The following is a 21,544-nucleotide window of genomic DNA, read 5'->3' as shown; positions in this document are numbered from 1 at the left end:
GTCCCTGTTCTCCTTACTATGGGAAACCAATTGGTTACTGAGCTACCACGGGCTTCATCTGAGCAGAGGTTCTAGGTTATATCCATACATGGTCCTTGGTGGAATGTCAGTCTCAGAAAAGACCCCTGTGCTCAGATATATTTGGTCCTTGTGGAGCTCCTATCCTTTCCACATTATACAAACTCTCCCTTCTTTCATATGGTTCCCTGCACTCTGCCGAAGGTTTGGTTATGAGTCTTAGTATCTGCTTTGATACACTGCTAGGTAGAGTCTTTCAGGGGCCCTCTGCGTAGGCTCCTGTCCTGTTACTTGTTAGAAAGCTGTAAGTTTTTGATCCTCCTGAGACAAGTGGTAAGGAGTTGAGTGGCTTTGTTTCAGCTTTTCTGACTCTGATATACCAAACAAGAGAGAGTTCACAGTGCTTTCCTGGGCCAGGTGCAGCTTCCATGCTTGCCTTAAGATTCCCTGGATAACCACATGGGAAACGTCTGGGCTCCTCTTACATCTCTTGCCACTTTTGACTGGCTGGCTTTCGATGTTGGCTCTAGCTCTGGGGCATGGCAGCCTTCCTTCAGCTGTTTATTTTGAGCTGAGAGCTGATGGCTATAGGAGACAGTTGCCTGGGAACTTAGAAATATGGCTGTGGACATTTTTTCCCTACCATCGTCATTATCAAGGTTCTGACTCAGAACATTCCAGTGAAGTCATTCCTGTCACGGGAGTTAGTGTCTCCTGTGGCTGAGCAGCATGTGAGCTAGCCTTGAGCTTATTTATTTGTTTATTTTTTTACTACACAGCCCCATGTCTAATCTTCCTGAGAATAGATCAAAGCCTTTAGCCACATCACCTCTCATTGCTCTACTGCCTTCTGCAACAGAAACCTCGAGTGTATTAAACAGTCAGGTTTCAGGCTGGCCCTGGTGCAGCACCCATGAGTGAAGTAGCCTGAATGCTACATTCTTTTCTCCTGTTGCCTGTGATCCACATTTACTCTCCCTGAGGTTGTAAAAGTGGGCCCACTGGCATCCAGGTTTCCATAAAAAGGCATCAGAGTAGCATTAGGTGGCCACAGAGAGTGTTACCATGACAGCGTCCTCAGTGGTTCCAGCCAACGTTAACTGCTAATCATATGTTCCAGATGTTTTTCTCTCTGCTGAGGACCGCCATGTCTATCCCTTAAAGTGTCAGCCCCTCCACACTCTAGCCAGACAGGAGCCGTGCTCATGACAGGCTCTTCTTTGAAGAGTGTGCGGCAACAACAATCATACAAACTAGCCAGCTAGATGGGGACAGAAGCATGGAGCGTTGGCTCAGGCAACCCGAACTTGACTGCAGAGAAAGGTGTCCCAGGATCTTGTAAGAGGGTAGGTACTAAGTTACCAGATGGCAAGGGCTGGGATAGTCTACAGCTCTGTCAAGTCCCTGGTGGTATCCAAACTACTGCTTGGCTACTACACACACTTTGAGTAGCAAAGGAGAACAGTCAGGGTCCCAGCTCTAGTCCAGAGAGACTAATAGCCGACCTGCGCAGGAGCAGAGCCCCCTGAGGATGGCTGCAGCAGACTCCTGACACCTTAGAAGTGTACCTAAACAGAAGGGTTTAGAACTTGATTCCCAGAGATTTCACCACTTTGTCATTGTAGCTTATCATCTCCCACGTCTCTCAAACACACACTCAGCTACTTCCTTTCCTGCGTCTGTTCAAATGATGACCTGCTTCTCTTCATCTGGGCCTTGAGTAGCACTGAGTGGAAAAGGCATCTCAAGTCCATTCTGTGACTTATTTCACAAAACAACTATTTTGATTGGAAAGCTTTTGCTAAATAAATATTTTTCATTCAGTTTATTTCTTCTGTACACACTCATGCTAAAAGGTAAGTGTTGGTATAATGTTCTTTTAAAATGTATATGCCTTACCCTTGTTAATTCAAATGCTGATTTCCCCATCCCCAACTCTCTGGTTTCAATCTGGATATTGCATTGTGATACTCACTATAAGCACCCTGTCTCAACTCTTGTGTAAACAGGACACAAATAAAGCAACTAGATACAATGTTGTGCAATGGGAGGAGCCAGAGGACAGGAAAGAAGGGAGGAGCTAGAGAACAGGAAGGGGGAGAAGGAGGAGGAGCTTGAGAAGAGGAGCGCATGAGGAGAGCAGAGCGGGAGGAGAGAGCTTGGAGGACTTGGAGCATGAACCAGACCTAAGATTTCACAAAAAGCAAGTATAATGTGGGAAATCTAAATGTTAGGAAACTGAGGGCTTGGAGGTTTAAGAGGGAGTAAATATTGCCCAGCATTGTGTTCTAGGTTAACTAAAATCCCAGTCTCTGTGTGGTGATTTTGTTATACAGCTACTGAGGATTAACAGCAGCTTTATCAGAAGTTAAACCAATAGTAAATATTAATAACATACTACAACAGGTAAGGTTTGCTAAAAGTAGCACACATTGAGTTCAACCATATTCATGAAGAATACAAAAAAGTTTACACATCATTCCATTCCCCTAGTTGTTTTTCAATTTTTCAATTGCAGGTCAACATGCCTCCTGTTGTATATTTGTTGTGAGTGTTCAACTCCTTATAAATGTGTACCTAATTTAATCAGCAATGTTCTAAGTGGAAATCAAGGATGGAACTTTTGTGCAATTTTATATATCATATGGACAGTGCCAAGTGTATACTGAAGTGTATACCTAACACCATGGCAGGCACTCTCAGCTGACAAGGGGAGGCCAGGAGATGAAGGGGAGACGACAGAACCGAATCATACTGGGATGTCTACAGCACGCAGCAAAGAGCTATCATCCATACCTCAGCCCTGTTCTTGCTAACAGTGCATCTGCCAAATTAAATAAGAAAGACATGTGTCCTCCCTTGGCTAACAGTTAATGGTTTTAACAGATCAGGGAACTGTCTAACTCTTGGGTTTTGGCTATCTACGTATTGCTATTCTTGTTGGTCATCCTCCCTAAGTAATTCTGGTTTTGAGGTTATAATTCCGTGTCAAGGTTTAAAGTAGAAGTGAAAAAATTTCAGACATGTATTAATAAGCCTTAACACAGCAACAGTCTGGGAATGAAACCGTGTGTTGCAACGTTAACGGCATCATGAAAAACCTGGACCTGCTGCTGTTAGAAATACTAATTACAGCCCTCACCCTCTCTCTCTCCACCTGTGCAGGAAGTAATCCTGCCTGGTACAACTCTATCTGTCTCATCAAAGGTTTCCAGATGACCAAAGCCACCAATGCTTCTCTGTCTTTCATTTGGATTTGCTGAAAACAAAAAGAGCTATTGTGGAATACATAGCAATTTTGCGTTTCTTCAAGGAAACACAATTGGCGGTTCTTCCTACTGGCATAGCATAGTACTTTGCATTAGAGAAACGCTTACTTGTCAACAGGTCTTTCAGCTCCTCTCTCTGCTGGCAGGAGGAAGTTTATTGCAAAGCAGAAATTTCTGGTTTTTCTAGAAAAAGCTGTGGACTCATTGGTGTGGTCTAAGCAGATGGTTGTCACTGTGAAGAGGTCCACATAGCATCATTGACTACAATTAAAATGTGTGTTCAACATAAATTAAGTAATTATATATTTTGTGAAAGAGATGAACAAGTTTTTGAGAAACTATTTTTTTTCTATCCAGGTAAAAGCTACAGGATTCCTCTCATTCTTCTACTGCTAAGGAACAAATTTAGATGTTGCCTCAGGTTCAACCAAAGATTTTTCTGACACTTCTGGCAAACATTAAAGCCAGGAGCTTTGAACAGTCGTGATACAAAATTAAAGCAGTCTAGACAAGTTCTATCCAGCATTCTTGTCACTCCTGTGTGAATGGGACATACAATTTCTAGAAAACAAGGTATTTTAAGGAAACATTTATTTAAAAAAATATCCAAATAAATGAATATCTAGCTATCAAAACAATGGAAGAAACCACAAAGGGAAAACAGCATGGTTCTAGGCACTCAGGATGTATCCATAAAGAAAACGATACTGGCTCCTTGTGCCTACTAGCAAGGGGCTTACATCTTAGTACATACCGTCTAAAAGCTTATCTGGTGTGATGGCACATGCCTGTTCTGCTACATGGGAGCATGAGATCAGAGGATCACCAGAGTTCGGGTGTTCCAGACTAGCTTGGGAAACACAGTAAGTCCTTTTCTCTAATCAAGCTGAAACAAATCAGCAGTCCTCATCAGTAGCAGCAGCAGCAAAAACAACAAACAAAACAAGGGGCCAATGACATAATAAATACATCACATACAAAAAGGGTCAAAAGTATTGTGGGGAAAAGAGCAGAAGATGGAGTAAGGCCAGTGTAGGGCTGTGTTCGATGGCTTAAAGGAAAATTGTTCCCTATAGGCTCCCTCACCGTTTGGTGCTGTTTGGGGAGGCTTAGGGGGTTGGAGCCTCGCTGGAGAAAGTATGTCACTGGGGACGGAACCACTTTCCTGCTTCCCTCTCTGCTTCCTGCATTTGGTGAAGGAGGTGAGCTCTCAGCTTCCCGCTGCTGCCTCGCTGCCTGCCACTTGCTGCCCTGCCTACCTCCCACGATGGACTCTTATTCCTCAGCAACTGTAAGCCGAGAGACCCTTTCCTCCAGAAGCTGCTTTTGGTTATGCTGTTTTATCACAGAGCAGAGAAGTGACAAGGCTCAGGCCAGCCTCCATGACACAACAATTGCTTCAAAGCTTTTAAGAGGTGAGGAAGGAGCCTGGTGGGTGTCTTGAGGTACCTGGTTCTGTTAGAACAGTTAGCCAATGCTAGGCCCAAACCACACAAGAAATAGAAAAAATATAATGAATAAGATAGAAAAAAATATATTATCCTTAGACCAAAAAAGTTCTTCAAAGGCCACATTTGAGGAAATCAGGGTTTGCTCTGCTGAACACAGCACTCCTCGGCCAGGGAGAAGAATGAAGGTCTGGTCTTGTGAGTGGTGGGGAGAGTGCACAGGATGCCTCTCTTGGCAGTCTTTCTCTTGCTTACTGCTCTTTTTCTTTTGATGCCTGTGTTCTCCAACTTGGTTTTCCCTGTAGTCCCTGAGTTCTTTTCACCCCATAAATTCTCACTGCAACTGCCTGAATTCAGCTCTCACTACTTTACACAGAGGCCAATGAATAGCTGCCTATCTGGCCCACTGTGGTCAATTTCATGTCCAACCCAGGCGTGACGTATCCGAGTCACAGGACTCCTGCTGAAATACAAAACTGGACCAAATTGATGCTCTGTCTAATTTTTCTTTCTTTTAAAAATATTTATTTATTTATTTTATGTGTGTGTATGCCATAGTGCTTGTCTGTGTATCATATGCATGCAGTGCCCACAGAAACCAGAAGAGGGCATCAGAGCCCCTGGAACTGGAGTTACAAACGTGAGCTGCTATGTGCATGCTGGGAATTGAACCTGGATCCTCTGCAAGAAGAGCCACGCTCTTACGCTGTCTAGACTATCTGCTTAATTTTTACATCCATCCAATGTGAGAATGTTAAATAGACTTTGGCAGTCTTAGTGCCAGTGCTCAGCTCCCACCCTGACCCCCTGAATTTTGACATCATATCTAATAAGTGCATTGCAAATATCACCTTATACTTGCTTCTCTGTGTGCCTTTTTTTTTTTTGTCTGCCTGCCACTTCTTCTTCCCCCTCCCCCTAGATAATTCTTCTTCACCTATCCATATGTAGTGAGTCTACCATCCTTCAGGAAGCCTTGCCCTACTTCCTGCTTTGGTTCTAGTCTGTGTCTGAGGGTCCTGCCAGTCTCCCTGTGCCCATTGTGCTTATTTATGCCAAAGTAGCACAATGATGTTTTGCAAACACTAGTCTGTTTCTTTGGCTACCTGTTGCAGGGCTCCGGTGGGCACCAGAGACACAACCAGCTCAGCTGCCTAGGGTAGTCCCAATTCCTTGCCACCAGAAAGAAGATCTTTGTTCTTCCATGGCAGACACTGGGTTAGTTCCAGTGCGGGGCCAAATACTTAGTTACCAAGCAAACATTGATCCAATGAATGACAGCAAGCAACCACCTGAACAGTTGTCCCCAAGGAATGGTCTTTGGATCAGCAATGTCTACATCACAGGGAAACGCTTTAGGAGGTAGGTTCTCAGTTGGGCTTACGACCTGCTGAAGAGAAAACCATGTGGAACCCAGGACGCTGTGTCAAGAAGCCTTGTAGACACTTCTAATAAATGAACATCCAGGCTGCCAAAACTAAAAGCTAACTTCATTTCAAGGACTCAAATAATGTTGCCCATAAGAAGGGCATTTAAATTGTAAGACAGCTTTAAAAGGAGGCAAGATGCCACGGCACACAGAGACCTGCCCACCACCCACATGTGCTTCGTCTCTCAATGAGGAGTAATGTGTAGCAAACCACTAATGACCCCTTTGCCTCTCTCTCCTTCTCTCACCACGCTAACCACGGGGTTACAGTTGGTGTTTTTCAGATGTATGCCTTCATACTTTTACTCTACAAGCATACAGCCGTTTATCTTTAATTGGCGACGTGGTCTAGGCGATTACACCAGAAAGCACAGCACCTGCCTCAGCAGGCTACATGTCTGTAGTTGCTGCAGTGGATGCAACCAGCCTGCTCCTTGCCAACAGTAGGTGGGTAGACTGAATGGCACTCACCTTTCAAAATACAACCGTAAGGGGTTAGAATCACGAATCCTAGTTCATTGTATTGTAGCCGACTTATAAGATGAGGCATAGGAGCCAAAAGCATTGAACAACAGAGTTTGCTCTGACAGACTTGGGCCGTTTTTGCCCAGCCCCATGGATCCCAAACACAAGAGAAGTATGGCTACCAGGTAGTAGCATGTGCTATGAGGCAGGTGGAATCCCAACAATCTGAAGTGGGCTCTGGCTCCATCCTGTCAACACCACAGATGGGCCTTGACTCTGGCAGCGGCAATGGCTAGATATCACCTGCCACCCTGCAGCTTAACAGAAAGGAGGAAATGATGGTTTGGGATAAATTCTTTGTCATTTGGAAGGATATAAAATGAAAATCTTGTGAAAATATATTTCCAAATACATACAGCTGTCTCTCCCCAGAAAGACTGGGAAAGGTGTGACAGAGGAAGAGAAGGAAGCAGTTAATGAGGGAAGGAAGGGAAGGGCGTCAGGAAGGGAAGAAAGGAGGTGGCAGGGAGGAAGGGAGGAAAGGACAAACAGTGGCGCCTCCTACTCCTGACATTACTATTTGCTTTTGTGGAGCTTCTTATGACGATTTCTTGACTATCTCTGCACCTATTCCTACGCCCTCGAGAGGCCAATATTTTGCCTGCTTTTCTTTTCTTTTTCCAGATATTTGTGGATATTAGTGTTTGAAAACTTCTGCTGCTGGCGAAGAAAGTCTGTGTTGCTTTTGTTGTATGTGTATTCATCCTTAGCTATGCATTATTTATGCACTGCTGATAGACTGTATCACAGGAATCTTGCTGATTTTCCAGTTAGAAAGAGACCAGGAAACCCTTTCATTTGTCTAGATTGCTTTCTTAAGAGCTTAGTTTATATCTAGTTGGGTTTCCCTGGCTATAGACGCATGTGCAAATGAATAGACTCCATCACCGTGCAGATAGATGAGGATACATTCTCTGCAAAGGTTTGAACTGCACAGGTAGGTAGCTTCATGCACCCGCACCCAGGAGAGCCTCCACCAGCTGCCTAACTGGGACCAGGCGTGGGGGTCTGGATGTTCCGTCAGGACCAGTTTCCACATTCCTTCAGCCTGGCAAGGTGTCCAGGTATGCTTGCCAGCTCCTTTGCAGCTAAGAGCCAGTGGACAGCACTGAAGGTAGTGTAGAAGTGGAATTCTACACGAAGCAGGGAAAAAAAAAACATGGTGTTTTTTACCCCTACAGTCCACTTTTCAGCTGTCTAGAGTTCCTATGTGAAGACTAGAGCTCCAGCAGGAATTTTGAACCACGAAGTCTGTAGGGGCTAAGTCCTTCTTAGCTGGAAAAGGCAGCTAAGAAATGAAAACAGAATCTAAACCTCTGATGATTAGATCCCTGCCTCCTGCTACAAAAGGAAACTTTGGGTTCAAGCTATGGGTTTTTTTTTTTTTTTTAATAGTTTCCTGTTATGGTAGTCTCTAAATTCTCTTCACAGATTTAGCTTTTTACAAAGCCAATAGCTGACAGGATACATTGATTTGTTTCAGACTGGAAGGTCTAGTTAAGGTTCCATCTGTCTCAGTGGACAGAGGGACACTTCTGTGACAGTAAAGTCTTCAGACATGGCTCCCTGGCACCCTCTATCTCCTGCTCTAGAAACAGGCAATGGAAGCAACAAGAGCATGGCGTGGTAGCTGTTCCCTTGTTAGACTGCTTTCGGTTGTTTTTAGCTCAATAGCAACACTAGAGAGAATAGCTGGAGGAAAGTGGAAGGGGAAAAACAGGACACCTCCCTTGTGAAAAGCCCTTCCAGGAATGTGTTGTTTGAACATGTTCTGGCTGCTGCTTAAAAAAAAAAAAAAAAAAAAAAAAAAAAAAACAAGAGCAAGAGCAGATCCAGTGGGTGTAGGGAGCAAGTTAATAGGTGAGGCCTGAAGGAAGAATGAACGAGATTAGAGACAGCAAGAGGAGAACAGCCTACTTGTTGTGACACAAGTAGGAAGCCAGGTCAAGAGAAGACGTCAAAAGCACCAGCCTGCTAGCAGCCTGCTTCGGTTCTGGATTGCTCTACACAACAGCAGTATTCTCTATTTTCTTTAACTTTTGTTTCATCTTACATTACTTTGCTCATTTTTGCTGTGGTCTTAACACAATATGAAATCTACCCTCTTGTTAAGTGCACAACGTAGTATTAGAAACTGCAAAATCATAGTGTGCAATGTTGCATCACAGATGTTTACCAGATGTTTACAGCTTACTCATCTCACGGGAAAGAAGCTTTTTATCCATTGACAACATTTTCATACACTTTATTCTATTGATAGACAATATCAACCAGCGTCCTACACTCAGCCTCTGTGAATCTGATCATGTATACATATATAACAGAATATGAAATATATGAAACATATGTGCATGCACTCTCATATAGGTGGAGGCCAGAGGTCAACCTCCTGTATCATTTCTCAGGAGGCATACACCGGGTTCTTTGAGAAAGGATCTCTCACTAAGTTCTTAAAGTGCAAACCACTCTGCCCGGTATTTTATGAAGATGCTGGGGACCAAACTCAGGTCTTCATGCTGTGCCTGAAACAGTTCACTATTTTACTAGGGCAGCTTCATAATCTGCCTGGATCTCTCTCTCAAATACATACACACATGCATATATACATACACACATATATGTACATGTATATCTTTTTTTGAGAAAGGGTGTTACTATGTTATGTAGGCTGGCTTGGAACTTGCTATGTAACCCATGCTGGCCTTGAATTCATGAAGAATTCTTCTGATTCATTCTTCCAAATGCCAAGATTACAGGTATAAACAGCACACTTGGCTGGGTTATAGTAGGTGGCTAGGCCTGGTTATATTAGGTGTATCGTTTAAATGGTAAAAAAATAAAACCAATGGGAAAATATCCACGGACTACATTTCAGTTATTGACACTTTACCCTTACCGTCATTTCAAAAACAACTGAAATCACATGTTGTATTGGGAGGGAGTAGGGGTATTTTATTGGGGGTGGGTCATATCCCAAACCCTGGTGCTATATTTCCTGCCACTGGAGTGGAGAAATAGGCACCTTCTGTCTTGGTATTTTCCATTTGGTTAAATTGACTCTCAACGACTTGAAACAAGTAGAGTCACAAGGAAGCGAATACTGCTCCAACTCTTGAGTTACATAATTCCATTTCTGCTCTCATGCACAGTAAGCTGGTTGGAAGAAAATCTGCTAAATTAAATTTGGTTTGATTAGGAAATTTGCGTCATGTGCAGGAAAAGCACGGCATGTGTGGGTTAAAAATGTTCTGTTATTTAAAAAATGTTTTATAGATGATTCAGTTTTACCATAGCTTCATTAGTGAACTAAATCTGTGTTCCTGTGGGTGCACTAGGGATAGTCATTGCCTTGGCCCTTTGTTGGGAAATCTCCCAAGTCCCAGACAATTTGTCCTGTCAGAAGAAAAGCATTGTGGCCTCAAAGGCTGTGTGGCACATTTGAGCATCTTTCCTGCTCTGGATCCCTGAGACCCTTTCATGGGTCCCTTTACTTCCTTTTCAAAAACTTTTTGCCACCTTCCTGTCAGTTTTTCCCAGGTAGGTCTTGAGCTCCTCTTCCTTAGGTCAGCTTTTTTTTAAATAGTCACCTTTCATTTTACTGCCAATCTCTAAACAAAGGCCTGGAGAGATTTAAGTAGAATTGTCTGAAGCATTTCAGGCTGAGGAAGGGGCATAAGAGAAGGTCAAATGTCACAGTAGGATGCGTAGCCAGTGGCAGTTAGAAAGCCAAGAGCAAGAGGCAGAGTCCAGGAGCTGCTGTTATAGATAACACAGAGGCCCACTTTTCATCCTGTCTCTGCTTTAATGAACAGAAGTTTGCATTTTATAGCCACTGAAAAGCATCCAAAGGAGTAGGTGAAGATAAAAAAAAAAAGAAAGAAAGAACAAGAAAAGAAAAAACGTAGCCGTTCTATTATGTTAGGTGGGTGATTGTCGAGCAAAGAAGACACCACATGGACAGCAGGCCTCCCCAAACCGTCAGGAACTGTGTAAAGACCAGAGCCACAGTGTAGTCCACGTAGCTTTCATAAGTTGTTCAGGTGCAAATTATCTGGCTCCTGTCTTTTCATTCACTGAAGGCCTAGCTTATTTTGTTGTGCTTATTTCCTCTTTATCTTTTTGTTCATGTAACGCTAATTTGTAGTCTAGGGTGAACTGATGAGTTTTGACACAGGCCATGTGGGGCACAGGCTATGCGGTGCCCTGTCATTTCAGACAATTCCTTTATGCTCCTGGTTCCTGGCCAATTCCCGCTTCTCCCAGAGGTAACAATGACTGCACTAATTTCTACTGCTATAGGCTGACCAAACCCTTTCTAGGAATATACAAAAACGGATTCATAGATTGCTTCTTTGGGTCTAGTCCTTCATGCTTCACGGATGTAGAGATTCCTCTGTGGCTTCTGTGTCTGCAGGAACATGTGTGGGGATTCTGAGATCTCCTAGGGTTCTGCGAGGAGGTGGAGGACTTCAGATGACAGTTTGATTGGAGGAGGGATGAGGAAAAAGAGGTTGGGGGCTGCCCTTGTCATCCTCAGACAGCACAGCTGTCCCTTTCCATACTGTATAAATTGAGGCTCACCAAAAGGTTGCATTTGGGAAAGGGGGAAAATAATTAATGAAGATGTACCATGTTGGCAGCATGGGAAATACTGACCATTGAATTTTTGTATGAAAACCGAACATCTCACGATTCTTAAGTGATCCTGTTTGCAGGACAGCCCGTACACTAGCAATATTGTGTTCTGATAGGAGCATGACAGCCCTGGAGAAGGGCGGGGGAGCAGAGGCAGCCAGACAGGGGCTCCCAAGGGAGGGCTTGGGCACCAAGAACTGTAATATTAGTACTGCTTGCCATCAGACAGCACCAGCACAACCAAGGAGCCTAGACAATGGCCAGAGGCCACAGGCAAAGTGAAGCACAAAGACAGCATTCAAAGGGCCCTGCTGCCGCTGCCAGCCAACACTCCCATGGACTCCGCCAGACGCAGGCCGGGCCTGCACAGTACCCACTGCCTTTTTTTATGGTGAGCTTTTAAACTACTAAAAATAATAAACACAGAAAAAAAAGCGCTGACATAGCCTCAGATGCAGGGACAAACAGAAACAGTCATTCTAATGATGAAAACAAGCCGGCTTCAAAATTACGGTTGAGCATTCCAAACAGGCTGCCTGATATTACAGCACACCTCTAGATGAAGGGGGAATCCAGAGGAGTTATCAGCAAACCAAGGAAACCTCCCTCCACCCGCTTCCCCCTCCCTGGCTCACTCCAGCCAGGCTTATCTAATTCTTGTTTGGGTTTTCTTTTCTTTAGCACTCAAGGAAAAGATACTTGAGATGGAATTGGATTCTTCAAGCACAATTTTCTTGTGAAATAAGAGGAATGGCTATTTCCATCCCACATTCTGTGACTGCCATTCTTCGCCTGAGTAAATTTACCCATCTCTTTTCCTTGATACAGTTTTAGCCACATAACATCTCGTATTTGTCTGGAATATCAACCTCAGTTATGCTAAATAAACTTTTAAAAAAGTGGTGATGCCACAAGTTTGAACACACAAAAATAACCACAAGGGTAAACAGAAAGCCACAGCTGACCTCTGACCTTCTAATTCATTAAGTCATGTGTGGAACTTGGTGCTACCATGCAGGTCTTCTGACGAGAGGGAAACTGCAGATCTGAAAAAAAAAAAAAAGAAAACACAAGATAAATATAAAATTTTAAAATTTACTTCATTTCCCCAACATTTGATGAATTGGTACCTGCTCTTATTTCTGTCTTTACATGGTGTCTGGTTTCAGAGCTACTCCGATTTTGAATAAATGCAAATTGACTTAGATGAAATCTCATTCTGAACTGGACATAGTTTCCTGGAAAGAGACTGTAACACGAGGCTGTCATCACAGAGCTCAGGCAGCAGCAACTTCCTGCCTCCCAAAGGCCTACTTTTCTATGGGGCTTCAAGAACAACAGCCAAGAGTGTTACACTCCCAGCCTGAACGATGCTGAGAGGCAAACAAGAACCTCCCGGGATGGGATGGGGAGGGGTGTTGAGAGATTTTATGCCAATGAGAGGCAGTTTCCTACTTCCCTGATGAGCCAGGATCCCTGTGCTGAAGGTGTTACTCTTTGCCCCAGTGAGAGGGGCTGTATGGGGCCTCATCCCAGCACAAAGTGGAGTTGCCTAGAGAGTATGTTCTGTGTGGCCTATCTGGGGCATTTTCTGCAGACAGACACACACGCCAGCACCTGCTGGGGGAAGGTACGGAGTTGGGCAGCACCTGTGTCTGAGAGTCCCCACTGCCCACGTGACACTGCTTCTCAGCTGTGTCGTCATAATTTTTGTGACTCTCGTGGGGAACTCAGAAGTCACAGGCAGAAGTTAGGAGCATAAATATCTGGATTCCTGACACCCAGATCTGAAGATGGCCTTTCCCCCTTTCACATCTGTTCTTTCTGCTTCACCAAAGTAATAAAAAGAGCATTGGTATAATTTCCTTGATAATCCCACCCCAAGCCTGAATCCCAAGTTGATTTATAAATTGCCAGTCTTTGCTTTTTTTTTTTTTTGTATTCACAAAAATATCTATGTATCCATGGCAACAGTGTGCTTATGAGTGATTTTTATGTTTTGTTTTTGAGACAAGGTCTCATTTTTGTAGCCCAGGCTGTCCTTGAAGTCAGTCTATAGTTCAGGCTGATCTTAAAGACGTGGTCCTCCTGCTTAGTCTTATAAATACTGGGAATACAGCAGTGAGCCACCATTTCTTGGCTTGGGATGGGTGCCTTTTTGTTTATATTGCTGTGTGTCATAAATATTACATTACTAAATTGTCATGTGCTGTTTAAGCTTATTGAGAAGCTGGTTCCTGAGATAACTGCCCCCTTTCCCTACCTACTGCAGATGCAAGCATATTTGTCTAAAAGTACCTTCCAAGATCCATTGACTGGGGATGGGCTGGCCCCCTGACCTTATGGGAAGGGCAATGGAGAAGAGGAAAAGTAAAATCATTATGTCCCTAAGAATATATAGAGTATATACTATGTATGTTTTCTGCTTCTGAGATACCTCACTCAGGATGATCTTCTCTGCAAATTTGCCTGCAAATTTTATGATTTCCTTGTTTTTAATTGCTGACTAGTATTCCATTGTGTCAATGTACCCCAATTTCTGTATCCATTCCTCAACTGAGGGACATCTAAGTTGTTTCCAGGTTCTGGCTTTTACAAATAAAGCTGCTACAACACGATTGAGCAAATGACCTTGTTATATACTTGAGCATCTTTTGGATATATGCCTAGGAGTGGTATAGCTGGATCTTGAGGTAGCACTATTCCTAATTGTCTAAGAAAGCACCAGATTGACTTCCAAAGTGATTGTACAGGTGGATATTAGACATATAATCTAATATTATAAAATCTGTACACCTAAAGAAGCCAAGCAAGAAGGAAGACCCTGGGTAAGATGCTCAATCTTCATTAGGAAAGGCAAACTACATGGACATCGGAAGAGGGAGAAAACAGGGAACAGGACAGGAGCCTACCACAGAGGGCCTCTGAAAGACTCTACCCAGTAGGGTATCAAAGCAGATGCTGAGACTCATAGCCAAACTTTGAGCAGAATGCAGGAAATCTTATAAAAGAAAGGGGAGATAGAAAGACCTGGAGGGCACAGGAGCTCCACGAGGAGAGCAACGAAACAAAAAATCTGGGCCCAGGGGTCTTTTCTGAGACTGATACTCCAACCAAGGACCATGCAGGGAGAAAACCTAGAACCCCTGCACAGATGTAGCCTATTGCAGCTCAGTGTCCAAGAGGGTTCCCTAGTAAGGGGAACTGGGACTGTCTCTGACATGAACTCATGGGCTGGCTCCTTGATAAGAGCTTGGTAAGGAAGCAACCTTACCAGGCCTCAGAGGAAGACAATATAGCCAGTTCTGATGATACCTGATAGGCTAGTGTCAGATGGAAGAGGAGGAGGACTTCCCCTATTAGTGGACTGGGGGAGGGGCATAGTAGAAGAAGAGGGAGGAAGGGTGGGGTTGGGAGGGACGAGGGAAGGGGCTACAGCTGAACTACAAAGTGAACAAAGTGTAATTAATAAAAAACTAAAAACATAGAACATATAGAAAGGCAAAGTATTTTCAGCATGGCTATACTTGTTCATCTTGTGATGTAGGAATGTCTGCAGTGCTGAGGTAGCTGACGTGCATAACATGCCCAGATTTTCATGTGAATAACATGAACCCAAGCTCAACTCCTCATTATTGCCAAGCAAGAAGTCTGCTCACCGAGCCATCATCACAACCTGGGCATTTAAACTTTACCATGTGACATGACTTCCTGTCTTTGTATGTCTCCGTCTACATTTTTAAAATTGCATATACTAACTGTACAAAGTTCTGGACTTTGCTATTCCTGCATGAATGTACTTTAACCACATCTGAGACCTTTCCACACTCTCCTTCCAATCCTCCATCTCCACTGTATACGGAAGAGCTTTCCCATCACAGACCACTCGGGTGCTGTCCCCTCACCCTGTGTTCACAGCACAGCAGAGCTCCGTTTAACACATTCAAAAGAATCCCTGGTCACGCAACACTGTGCTACACATGTTGGGCATGCGCAGGTTTTTCTGCTGTATTCATGGAGGCTCATCCACACTGCATGCAGAACACACGTGCCGTACTACACAGGAGTGGTCTCCATCTGTTTTCTTCAAAATCCCTCTGCACTGCTCTTGTCATAGACCTTCTAATCGGAAACCTCCACGTTTGTCTCACTGTGAGTAGAAATGCTGATAGTAGGGGACCAGACACCAATGCATGGAGAAGCATGATTTATCCTAAAAGCATTTACAAAGAGAAAGTCAATAGAGTGAAGCTGCCTTGGTTTTCTTGCAGTTTTGAGTACATCACACCCTTAGCCTCACATTAATATCTAAAAAATAAAAATAAATAGTGCCTTTGTAGAGATGATATTAAACTTCACTATAGAGAGAGATATAGATATTGAATATAAATGGATATAATTTAATTTAATAATTTAACTCTGATTTAGACCCTAAGGAATAGTTTTGAACTTGGTTACATGAAAACAGTACAAAGCCTCACCTGATTCACATTGAAAATTTCTTTAAAGTTTTTATTTGTTCTCTTTAAGATAGTCTCCCCTCTGTTTCCCAGACAAGCCTGAGAAACACTATGTAGCCCAGGCTGGCTCAGAACTTTCAATCTTCTGCCTCAGTCTCCAGACTGCTGGGGCCAGAGGCCACACTTCATTAACAAATTTTTGTTACGTATACTGTATGGTTTGTAGTAATAATTTCATATGCTTTTGTTCTCGGGGTGACCACATGAGACAGACAGCATTAACAGGCTGATTTTCCAGATTAGGAAAGGGCAGGAGAAAGAGGAAGTACCATGCCCAACAGTAAGGAAGACAGTGATGAGGGGCTGCACTCGGGGAGCCTGATGTCATGGGCTTGTTGTGCTTGCCTGGCAACAGGCATTGCTTTTTGAGTCAAAACTGTTAAGAGTCAGAGAAGCTGGTGCCATCGACGTGGCCCCAGAATCTTTCATGTTGTGTTTCTGCAAAGCAACTTAATTCAAGTCTGTCCAGTAGACAAGTTCAGAGTGGTGACTCGGCTGTGCTGAAGTCTAAACCCTCCACATCTAAACATGCCTGGCTTTAACTCTTCTCTTCAGAAAACACAGACTCAGAAAGTTGCTCAGAGCTCAAAGGAGACCGCCCAAAGTCATGATGAGAATCCTTTCCTGTAACAACTGTAGTTCAGAATGTGTGTCTTTTACACCTTTTTAAATTGGGTCACAGATATGTTGTTAGTGTGGTTATTTTGTAGTTTCTCAAGGACCCAGTTTTGTAACTGATTCACATTTATTTGTGGGCATGAAGCCCTTCATTTTGTTTAGTCATTTGACCTGAGGTGAGGTTGGCACTGTTTCTCATGGCTGCTACCAATTAATGCAAATTGAAGGGTAAAGGAAAAATAAAGCTTCTTTAACTTCGTTCACTAATCTGTTATTTATAAATGGCTCTTTCTGTTTTGGGGGAAGGCAGTAACAGTGAACAAACAAAATAACTCAGAGGAAACTAGCAATTACATAATGTGTAGTAATTTCACGGCAAAGCTTTGAAAGGGTTAAATTTATATCTAATTTATTTGCTTGCTTATTTTGCAACAGAGTCCCATTAAATAGCTTGAAACTAGCTATGTAAACAGGGCTGGCCTCAATCTCACAGAGAATGTCTTGTTCACGGGACTGTTTAAGGGCGATTGTCCTCTTCACACCACGAGCAGCATTTCTAAATAGCCTACAGAGGTCGTTTCAGTCATACATGAAGTCTGAAGGGACTTTCTTCCCCCTGAAGGAAGCAGAAGAGGGTGTCAGATCCCTTAGGGCTTCAGTTCCAGGTGAGGTTCCTGAAATGGGTGTGAGTGTTCTTTTCTTTTTCTTTTTTCTTTTCACTTTCGAGATAGACTTTTTAAATATTTATTGATTATTTATTACAATTTATTCACTTTGTATCTCAGCTGTAGCCCCCTCCATCATTTCCTTCCAGTTCTACTCTTTCTCCTTCTTCTCCCCCCATACCCCTCCCCCAGTCCACTGATAGGGGAGGTCCTCCTCCCCTATCTGACCCTAGCCTATCAGGTCTCATCAGGGCTGGCTGTACCATCTTCCTCTATGGTCTGGCAAGGGTGCACCCCATCAGGGGGAGGTGATCAAAGAGCCTGCCACTGAGTTCATGACAGAGACAGCCCCTGCTCCCCTTCCTAGGGTACCCACTTGGAGACTGAGCTGCCTATGAGCTACATCTGAGCAGGGGATCTAGGTCCTCTCCATGCATGGTCCTTGGTTGGTGTATCGGTCTCTGTAGATTTGCACAATGGAATACTACTCAGCAATTAAAAACAAGGTAATCATGAAATTTGCAGGCAATTGGATGAAACAAAAAAGATCATTCCAAGTGAGGTAACTCAGAAGCAGAAAGACACACATGGTATATACTCACTTAGAAGTAGATATTAGACATATAATATAGAATAAACATACTAAGATCTATAGTCCTGAAGAAGCTAAACAACAATGAGAATACTTAGGAAGATGTTTAATCCTCATTCAAAAGGGCAAATAGGATACACATAGGGAGTGGGCAAAGACAAAGAAGAGGACAGGAGCCTACCACAGAGGGACTCTGAAGGACTCTACCCAGCAGGGTATCAAAGCAGATTCTAAGACTCATAGCCAATCTTTGGACAGAGTTCAAGGAATCTTATGGAAGAAGAGGGAGATAGAAAGACCTAGAGGGGACAGGAGTTCCACAAGGAGAGCAACAGAGTAGTGAGTGTTCTTAATCACTGGTGACTTTTTGATACACTCATTTAAAAATTTTTCTTATTCTGTGTCCTCTTGCCTCTTACTTCTTCTTCTTCCTTCCTTTCCCAAATGGTTTGCTCTTTTTGTTCTCTGCTAGGCTAAACGATCCTTTTCCATAGCTATATCATCACCTCATAGTTTTTAGAGAAATTCTTACCCTTTTGGCTTTGCTTTTTTAAAGCTTAGGTAGTACTGATTGGTTTTGTGGTTTTTCCTTTTAAATATCATTAACTAACATGAGCCCTGTTAAAGGTTGTTGTCGAAGGATATTTGATCCCTTCGTGAACTGTGCTGCAACTGTGAACTGTAAAACCTTGTTTCTTGTTTGGTTGAACCCTAACACATACCTTTAATCTAAGAACTTTCTGTTTATTGTAAATAGTTGATTATGGTGTGGTTCACCCAGCCCTAGCACACACCTTTAATCCAAGAGCTTTCTGTAAACAGGATCTAACAAAGTTAACCCTAGGTCAAGAGGCAGAACAAGAAACCACCAGACAGGGATTAAAGACTAGGAAGGACTTTGAATTGAAGGGTATTTAAGACAGCATTTGTAGAAGCAGAAGGGGCTCTTTGGCTTTGCCTCTCTAGCTCTCTGGCCTTTTGGGCTTTGAGCTAGCAAGCCTTTGGCCTTGGGTTTTTTGGCCTTTTCCTCCTGAGCTATCAGCTGGGCCTTTTGAACTTTTTTTTTCGGGATGTGAGCTGAGTAAGGTCAGCTGGGTGCTTTCTCTGCCTCTCTGAGCTAGCAGGTTTTCACCCCAGCATCTGGATCCTGAGTCTTTATTGGTAAAATAGACGTGTTAAGATTTTCATTCTTTAAGACAACAGGTTTCAAATACTAACCCTTGCAGTAATGATGTATGCCACCCTCCCTCACCCCTGCACTAACCCTTTCATTGAATCATCCCACTGCTCAGTGAGGCTCAGTCTTTTCCCCCTGAACCCTTCAATGCTATTTTTGATCACATGAATTTCTTTGCTCCATGAAATTTATAAGACATGCTCATATAGAAGTTTGAGAAAGTTCTTGCTCCATTTAAGTATCTCTCTGCTGTCCCATGATTCTGTTGGGGACATGCTGTATCTACCTCTCATGGAAAGAATAATGCAGAGGAAAGGTCCCACATTAGTTATCTCCATAAAAACACGATGACAGAGCTACCCAGCTGCTGTTGCCTATAGAATACCAAGTGAGCCCCAGATGGACTAAAAGACCCACGTGCTAACCTTTGGACCCATGCATTCATAAATACTAATTGTTTACAGCTTCTGTAATTTGTGGATAATTTGTTACTGACCAAAGAAGCCCAGATAATATCACTGAACACTGCTAACTGATACAGAACTCATTTGCTGGACTAAAGGATGACCACCCAGAAGACAGATTAAAACCGGGTAATAAATTCAGCAAATATCTGCCAAGTGTCAGCTGGATCAGGAAAGATTTACTTAGGATATAATGATAAGCCAAGATAAACAGAAGTACCACATAGAAAAATGAATACACAGGTGAAGGAAAAACTTGTAGTCAAAAGATGGGAAATGCAGTATCTAGGAACTCAGTAATGGTAGCAAGCTCCTCAATGATTTAGGCAATAATGGAGGAATGGAGGACTATATGGCTTATCAGAGACAGGGGCTTGCTGCCAAATTTGATAACCTGAGTTTTATCGCTGAATCCAATATGGTGGAAGGAAAGAACTGACTCCTGAAATTATCCTCAGAGCAATATGGACTGTGGCATGATGAATGCATATACACAAACATACAATTAAACAAACACATAAAATTATGATGATGACTGTGAATGGAGGAGTGGATTCAGGTGCCAGACCTATGGCCCAAGTTTCCTTAGTGTGAACTGACAGCTCTATGAGCCTGAACCATAGGATCTGGGGCCACAGAGGAGATGAGATTGTCATCACTGGTGATAGTATCACTAGAAGAGAGAATGATGAAATTGGAGCCTGGTTCCCTTCTTCCTTCTGTCTTTCTTTGTTCCTCTTGCAGTGACTGAATTTAGAAGATATACAAGCTCAGGAGGATGCCTGTTAGAAAGAAGGGAAAGGAGGCAGAGAAACAATCTGGGAATGGTAGGTAAACAGACTGTTGTGATCTGCCAGGACCACACAACATCCTCTTCAGGGATTATTGTTGGAGCCATGAACATGAGGAGAACCTGCTCAGGCTGAGCCCGAACGTGGTGCAGGGCCCAGGTAAGGAGGCCAGCAGAGGACTGTGTCCCCTGTAGAGCAGAACACTGAGAATTGTGTAAGGACAGTTTGTGGGGCATTTTGGTTTGGAAGGGAAAAGCTTTGGAGCACAGTAGGCGATGCTACAATGGCAGAAATAAGCTTCTGTAGTTTGGGATTCAAGTAGAAAGATTGGGTTTGTATTCTGAAGTCAACAGGACATGTAATAGTTTGGAGCTGGGAGTAATGTTATCAAAATTATGCATAAAATAATTGCTTCACATCCAATTTGAGAAAGATATTGATGATAGATAAACTAGAAACTATTAAGCATGGAATCTGTGGAATTTGCAGTCCTCCTTAACTAATTTGTAGGCTTTTGTGCAAGTGTTCAGTTTTCAGAGAGATCGTGCATGGCTTTCACATTGTTCTCAATGGACCTAATGACTCCTGATTCCATCAGAAATTTTAAGCATCAAAATCATAAAAGGAATGAAGAATGCTTCTATTTTAATTCTTTCAATTAGGATAAAAAATATGACAGTAGTCATGAGAATGGATAGGAAAAACAGATACAATACTTATAAGGAACAATCTAAACAAATGATCCAGATAAATGCAACAGAAATGAAACAAGGTCAAGGGAGCCTGGAAGGTTCAACTCTGGACTATAGCTCTATGCTGCTTTCTTTTCTTCCCTCTACTTGAGGGGAGAAACTACTATTTCCAGAACACTGTAATATTTCTTGTGCTAGAAAGGTTTCTAGGTGAACACGAGGTAAAAATGTGCTCCTCCCATATTCAACACAGACATCACCAATCCAACACAACCTCTTCTTGGCCCTCCCTTGTCCAATACAGACATTACTAATCCAACACAAACTCTTCCTGCCCCTCCCATGTCCAACACAGAAATCACTAATCCAACACACCCTCCTCTCAATACTGCCAAATTCAAACACAGACTGCATGTCCTCCTCAGTCAGGACCTCAGGTAGTCAGGCTCGAGATGCAACTCATGCCTCTGTTCTCTGACTCTTCAGAGGGAACACTCTGTAATTGTTTCGCTAGCTTCCTGTTATTCCAGAAGAATGAAGTGTTGTTAAATGTTTGTATTTGACTGCATCACATACTACAATCTGAAGTGTAGATAGGCATTTATATTCACTTTCATCACCCATGAAAGTGTTAAGTTACATACAATTGGGTCACTATTTACCTCATATCCATGTTCGCAAACCACCTTGATGTCAGGTAA

The 21,544-nt window shown here is 43.0% G+C and overlaps 1 protein-coding gene across 14 annotated transcripts in view; it reads right to left on the bottom strand.

Moving 5' to 3' along the window:
* Thrb (thyroid hormone receptor beta) overlaps positions 1 to 21,544 on the bottom strand; it is a 352,652-nt gene that overhangs the window by 184,566 nt on the left and 146,542 nt on the right. For 8 of the 14 annotated variants that reach the window (XM_060391013.1, XM_060391011.1, XM_060391007.1 and 5 more), the window contains exon 2: positions 12,290 to 12,370. The gene's annotated coding sequence lies outside the window, so the exon portion shown is untranslated. The remainder of the gene's footprint in view (positions 1 to 12,289; positions 12,371 to 21,544) is intronic. The other 6 variants (XM_060391010.1, XM_060391009.1, XM_060391008.1 and 3 more) reach the window with 1 other exon arrangement.

Source organism: Meriones unguiculatus, chromosome 9, assembly GCF_030254825.1.
Source record: "Meriones unguiculatus strain TT.TT164.6M chromosome 9, Bangor_MerUng_6.1, whole genome shotgun sequence".
NCBI lineage: Eukaryota > Metazoa > Chordata > Mammalia > Rodentia > Muridae > Meriones > Meriones unguiculatus.
The sequence above is the reverse complement of the archived record's forward strand: the minus strand, read 5'-3'. Positions and strand labels throughout refer to the sequence as shown.